The sequence below is a fragment of the Amblyomma mixtum genome, chromosome 1 (assembly GCF_055824585.1).
Source record: "Amblyomma mixtum isolate Tamu chromosome 1, ASM5582458v1, whole genome shotgun sequence".
NCBI classification, from domain to species: domain Eukaryota; kingdom Metazoa; phylum Arthropoda; class Arachnida; order Ixodida; family Ixodidae; genus Amblyomma; species Amblyomma mixtum.
This window is the reverse complement of record NC_143012.1, coordinates 301,659,797-301,667,196: the sequence shown is the minus strand read 5'-3', so window position 1 is coordinate 301,667,196 and position 7,400 is coordinate 301,659,797.

Sequence of the window (7,400 nt, the reverse complement as noted above, 5' to 3'; positions counted from 1 at the left end):
CAATGAAATCTAAGAAAATGTCAACGCTAAAGAGCACTAGAACGAGGTAAACTTTAGCACGTCACCAAGAGGAATGGCACCCAAAGTCTGTCTGGGTCATTCATTTATCTTGGACAAACAATCAACTGACATTAATGAGATTTTCTTGGTAAGCTTTAGCCCGTCATCAAGATGAATGGCACCCAAAGTATGTCTAGGTCATTAATTTCTCTTGGACGAACAATCAGCTGACATTAATGAGATTTTCTTAAACCATCAGATTTACTATGCCGGTCAAACATACGAGTTTTCCTTAAGCAGCAATGCAGGCAAATCGGAAAGATCCTATTACGGGGTATCGCCAACACATTTCAAAGCAGTAAGTTACGCACACCATGAAAAGTAAAATTTATTGACTTCTTCAAGATTTACTACAAGGCATCCCAGAAGAGAGTTGTCTCTTTACAGTTGATGATGAAATGCTCTTCCCGGAATATTACAGCCACGGCAGTACACAGCTGACACAAAAACTACAATTTTCTGACGCCATGTCTTCACGACAAATGTCTCGGTGTAAAGGTTGTAGGCGAAACTCTTGGTGCACGGTGAAAGTGATATTTTTAGAACCCTTGCAAGTGTGAAGAACAGTGAATAATAAACGGACAGATAAAATACCATTAAAGCAGCGGCGGTCAATCTCAGTGCACGTTAAAGAACGCCATGGTGATGTCAGTGCTCGTTAAAGAACCCCAAGTGGTCGAAATTACGGTGTCCCTCATAGCCTGAGTAGCTTTGGGACGTTAAGCTCTATAAATCAAACCAAACCAACAGCATTAAAATGAAGCCTTTTCCAAACGTCCTTGCCACATTGAAATCAAAATTTTCTTAAAGAATAGACTGCAAGAAAGCTTATAGCAAAAGATACCTCGTGCATAAACATCCATAGACAAGGACTGTCACAAATGTTAAAGGACACAATCAGCATCGGCAAAGTATGTTAGGAACCCATATAACTTCAATTTCACCAGAAAGAAACGTCTGTACCAAATATTGTTTCTCTCCTTATATTAAATAACCTATATCTTTGCAAATATTTCATGACCTTTCCAACACTGGCAGTCTTTGTGGCTAAAAGCACCTACTTTTTCCTCAGTATGCATCACTGAGAATAGTGTCTGCAACTGTCTTAACCCCTTTAGCGTCACTAGACGGAATAGCAAGAAAAATACCAGAGAAAAAGTTAAGCAAACAAGCGAAGGGGATTGAGGGGCTCGTTATAAATATGAAAGAAGCCAACAGCCACAGAAACCAAGGCGCAAAGGGGATTTTTTATTTATTTATTTATTTTGTGGTGTTGATCAATTTTAGAATATTACTAAATATGTTATCGCTTAAACCTAATTGATTAGAAAAGCAGAAGAAAAAACAACCACTGCCGCCGGTGGGATCCGAACCCACGACCTCCGAATTACGCGTCCGGTGCTCTACCTTTCAGCTACGGCGACGGCTGTCGAATCTTCTGCTTTCGGGGGTATTTATGTTTACAAGTAACCTAACCTTGAGAGTGTTCATCAGCGCCACCCACGTTCATAAGCGGCGGACGTAGAACGTCCTGTGTTACCGCAGGTGTGACGTAGAACGTCAACGAACGGAGAGGGTGGAAGCTGCGTGAGAACCCTCTTATGCTTCCCTATGGCGTCAAGGCTGCTAGAACCGAGGCCCTCGATAAGCAATTAAGCAAACAAGCGAAGGGGATTGAGGGGCTCGTTATAAATATGAAAGAAGCCAACAGCCACAGAAACCAAGGGGCAAAGGGGATTTTTTATTTATTTATTTATTTTGTGGTGTTGATCAATTTTAGAATATTACTAAATATGTTATCGCTTAAACCTAATTGATTAGAAAAGCAGAAGAAAAAACAACCACTGCCGCCGGTGGGATCCGAACCCACGACCTCCGAATTACGCTTCCGGTGCTCTACCTCTGAGCTACGGCGACGGCTGTCGAATCTTCTGCTTTCGGGGGTATTTATGTTTACAAGTAACCTAACCTTGAGAGTGTTCATCAGCGCCACACACGTTCATAAGCGGCGGACGTAGAACGTCCTGTGTTACCGCAGGTGTGACGTAGAACGTCACACCTGCGGTCACACCTGCGGAGAAAAAGTTAGGAATTAATGCGCTTAGTCAACGTTGACAGCTCCGCTAATCTACATTCCACACGTGAGAGAAAATTTCCGAAACTCGCTCTTGCACCCTGGAAGTGAGATGGCCGCTTGACCGCCGGCGCATTCTCATTCGTATGCGCCAACTTCTTTGGCAGCTTTCCGAGAAACTTGCGTGACCTCAGCTCGCCTAATAATTATGCGCCCCTAATCCCAGCACAACACAATAAGCTCGCCTAACCCGCTTCCGGGAGCAGTTGGAGGTTCGGGTAAGCATGAGGTTCTGTGAAGTTAACCGAGGAAGCACAGTTCTCCGGGCCGACAAATCACAGTGCACGGTAGGCTAGTCTTTGCTTAACGAAGCCCATGGAGCTGGCGCCGCCGCAGCGCAGGGCTCTAATCAGAATAGCGTCAGTGCAGCCAGAGAGGAGGAGACCTAAGCGAAGCAGTTAGAGTGGTCTTGTCGACCCACCAACGTAGCAGAACCTTGCAACGAAGTAGCCCCACGATTTTAGTCCTCCTCCTCCGTCGCCTACTTTTCAAGTTCTACTTGGGCGTATCTCGTGCACCACTCCTCCACGCTCGCCAACTGTCACTTCTCTTCTTCTTCTTAGTCATCTACACTGATGGATTAATGCGTAGTATTTTGCGACAGACATTCAGCATGCCTCTTTTTCCCGCGGATATTCGTGGCCCCTTTAACGCCTTCTCCTAAAGTGTTCGCTTAACAAAAGTGATAAAAACATAAAAAAAACCCCGCATGAATGACAGTACAGCTGCGAAAGAGTGAAATGGTGAGCATACCTTCCGCATATATGAAAAATGAACTGCACGGGAGTACCTCCTGAAAAATAGGCATTCCAGAGCATCCTAACGTATGCATGAAAAGCTTACAGTATTTGTCATTCGGCAAGCCAGGGCGAACCGAGTGGGTGTTCATTTTATTCAGTCTTTATGCACTATAAACTTAGAGTACTGGCAGAGAATATGCTGGAATAAAATCTGGCTTTCGAGAGTTTTCGGTCAGTATCTATTCAACTGACCATATCAAGCTTGATTTAGGTATGTTTCATATATCGCTTCGGGGATATATGTGCAACCTCTCTGAACTATTCTTCAATCAGTTTCATGTCCCTGACCTGAAATTCGACGTACGTAGAAGTGCAGCATATGCTGTAGTAGATTCTCAAGAGGAGACACCCTTCACTACTGAAGTGCACAAAACGTAAATAAGCAAAAAACGAAAAAGTCTCCTTAAAAAATCTGCCAGTGACCTTTGTTTTTGACGAGCGTGCTTACGAAAACGACTGCATGTCCGCCGGTTTTCATCCACGTTCGATTTATTTTGGTGGGAGGTAAGCTGGCTACATGACTATAGTGACATCGAGAATAATAATAAAAATAGTTCCTTCGTTGTGCTGACAGAAAACAAAGAAAAGACTCCAGAATGCTTGTCGAAGATGATCGCTCTTTTGATCCGAGAGAGAGGAAGGCTCCGGTTCTAACCTTCCAGGCCTCATTTCTGGTGCCCCGTTTCTTGCCGCGTATTTTCTTGAACATCGCTAAACAAGAAAGACGTACATATTGCACTTTTTTGTCTCGTTCACGAAACCTTTATGGTCCCTTCTGTCTGAAATCTGTGACGCAGTGTAGGACGAAATCTGAGTCGAGGAGGTTGTGCACGTGTGTGCACAAAAACATTGAACCAATGAAACGGCGAGTAACAATTCAAGATTTGCCGGAGAGCAAGGTGTAGGCGAAACCCCTTAACTTTTGCTTTGCTCAAACATCTTGGCAAAAAGCAAAGAACAACAATTTTTTCCGCATCTAGTGGTTGAAATATAGACTGATTCATTCTTTGACTTGCTTTGATTTTGTTGTCCATTCTACTTGATTTAAAACCTCAAAAAAGCATCCTTAGAACGGTATTTTAAACCAGAAATACAGAAGTGCAAAGACAAGAAATTCACAGGACGATTACGAGTGAGTAAAGCGACCATTTTTCCGCGTCAGCGGGCAGGGGAGGAAGGAAGAAAGAGTTTTTCTATTTGTTACTTTTCGCGTTGCCACGGCGCATTGCACTGTCGTCACGCGTGACGTCTCTGCGTATTGACTAAACAGCGCGGCTGCTTCCTGTGGCCGCACGAAAGTTGACTACTACATAAAAAATCCGAGGTAAGAAGTAGTAACAGCTAACTGTGTAATAAAAAAAAGTGGAGGGAACACTTAAACTCCTTTTTAAGGGTATGACTCGATAGAGTAAATCGGTTAGTCTCTGTATACGCGGAATTCATCATCGTCTACTCAAGATTCACAGTCCTTTGGGTGCCCTTATACCAGTACTGGTCTAGTGATGCAGCTATTAAGCGATGAGCCACTGCTTGGGCAGGTGGCTATTTCAAACAGAACCACCGGCGAAGGACCCCTCCTTCAATGGTCACTTTAAGTCGGGACTGCAGCGCACGCAATGACAATGATGCAGCTGCTCCAAAAAATGCGCACGAGGCGCCAAACTCGCAGTACTGAGGATTCAGACAGATAGACGAATATATTTTTTAATCATGGGTGTTCTAAGGCTTACGTATTAAAATCCGGTGGTTGTTATTCTATCTATTTGTAGACTCAGAGGATAAAACCGCCTCTCTCGAGAACCGCCGCTGACACAATCACACATGTCATGTGGGCACCCAGAAACTCTTAGAGTGTGTGGGTAGGTGTTCTGATCTCTCGGGAGATTGCTTCGACTTTTCGTGTTCGGAATTTAAATATCAGGTGGCAAAGAAAGGGGTCATTTGGTGTTCAGCTTTCACCGGCCACAAGCCAGAGAATGGGCCAGTGTCAAGAAATCACTGAACAGCTGATTTTATGCAGCAGAGACGGGTATTTCAAATCACTTGTAAGATCCTAACCAAGCGTTCTACTGAACAAAGCAGCATATGCAAAGCAATGCATAACAGAGCTAATCTGTACTTGGGGAAGAGGAAAGGTTCTTCTATAAAGAGCTACAATAAGTTTTTAAGTGCCGTCTGCTTCCTGTTTGTCACTGAATAACTGCATTACAGCCTTGAGCGAAGAAACCCAAGGACCAAGGTATTGGAAACCGATTGACAGCGTTAGCAATAGACGCTGTTTGGACAGATACATTAGAATACGTGTGTGCTTTACGACAAGTTCATTTTACTTTGTTACACCAGTCACGTATTTGCGCTGCTTCGGCCCTAAGTTGTCTTTTTAATTTTGCTTTTCCTGTGTTGCTTCGTACTGTTTCCTCCCTAAGCTGTTTTAACGCCCTACTGTTTATTTTTGTTCGTTTGTGTGGTGACAAAGAGGCACATGCGCGTGTCTTCTTCTTCGTTCCTAGCCGTACTTCGGTGCTGTCGTGTTTCCTCATTATAGTAGTTCATCCGGGTTGTTAAGGCGCTGGCTGTTTCATCTATTTCACGATCAACCTGCGTTTCATCACCAGATGTCCTTCGTTAGTTCTTCTTTAAGTCCATTTCTCCACGAGGCACTTTTCCGTGCGGGGCTTTGAATTAGTAAGCGAAAAGTTTCCTGGCATACCTAGTCATACTTGTACTTTCCCTCACTTAAAATGCGCAGCGCGGCGAAAGCTCGAGCTACAGTCAGCTGGCAGGAAATCTAATTCCCGAGGCTGTCTGGAAAATAAAAGTGCTAGATGATCTGCCGCCACTCCTGCGCGTGGCGAATACACTCCAAGCCTCTGGAGTGTATTCTAAATTGGAGTCTAAATTGTCATCAGAAGGGTCGGTTATATCGATTTTACGGCTTTGAGCATTTTCTCACAAATCAGATTATTGCAAATAAGTGTTTTTTTAGATAGATCCAAACGCAGTCAGCATGATCTGGATGTACTCAAGACCTTAATAGCTATTTAATGCAGCGCCTAGGCCAAAGCCTTGCTTTGAACATTCACACATGCTTACAGGTGATGTTTACTGAATCGAAGCCTGCCCAAGGTTTTACATTCAGACTTCGTGAAATCATTCTCACCGAGGCGCTGTTCTTTGTGCTCAATTACCATTTTCGAGAAACATCTATATGACAATTAAAAAGCCAGCTAAACGTTAAGCCTATAGTTATCCGCGCCCTTGGTGCTACCCCACAGATCCTTAAGGCTGCTCCTTATGGCTGGTAGGACACCACTTGTGAATCTGTTCTTGAATAATGTAACCGCACTATGGGATTCGCACCAAAAGTTTACGACTGATGAGACAGAGGCAGTCAAAACCGCGAAAACTAGACTCATATTAAAAAGATAGAACATTTTGCTAGCTTGTTTCTTTAATTTTAAAGAGGCCGACGGACCTATCCCAATTAGCTCAAAACGCCAATGCGCATCGTTAATAATTATTTACAAACAATTTTCTAGCGGAAGTTTCGGAGGTGCCTCTTGACGTCACTGTCGACCTGGCAATCCGGCAACTACAATCTACTGGCGTGCGCGTCGCCGGAAAGTGCCTGTTTTTCCTGTGAACAACCACTGGGTTGGATGACGTCACAAATATTGTGGCAGGTGCACCTTAGCATCACCAGGTTCGGGTGAAAATCAGAGCGTTCAAAGTCACAATACATTTTGTTCCACTAAAAACCTGCGACACAAGTTTTCTACAAGGCATCTGAAACAATGCCCATGTAACAAATCGTGCCGCTTGTTTGTTTTTGATATTTTGTGTGTGTCTACATTTAATGCAATGCTACACCGCCCTGCCTAGATATAGAAACGCATAGGACTATAACCACTGCAAACAAAGCGGCAGAAGTAAAGGCTGAAAATTTTAAACTTGATATATATCATTCGATAGGCAGCGACAGGCAAAAATAAATAGCTTATTCTTCTACGTTTCAAACAATAGAGGTGACACTTTCAAATTATAGGAAATAAACTGCAGATGGGAGAATATGAGAGAGAGTACTGTTTTTTTTTATGAAGCTGTCCGTGGGTGGCTTGCCTTCATTAATCCGGAATGCCATCGGGCAAAACTACCTGAAATGGTCATTTATTCCACCAAGGGCCTCTGAGTGAAATGAGCTGCCGGCTGAGGTGGCTTCTGTCGATCGAGACTGTTTTCAGTGACCTGTCAAAGTATTGTTTTAGCGCAGTCATCTGTGCAATACAAAAGCCCTGTTCTTATAGCTCTTTGTATACCTCTTTGTTTCATCAGTCCTGTTTCATAGGTTCGGATGTTCCATCTCTTAATTACATTGCTGGTACCTATGTGTGATCATTTGCTTTTTT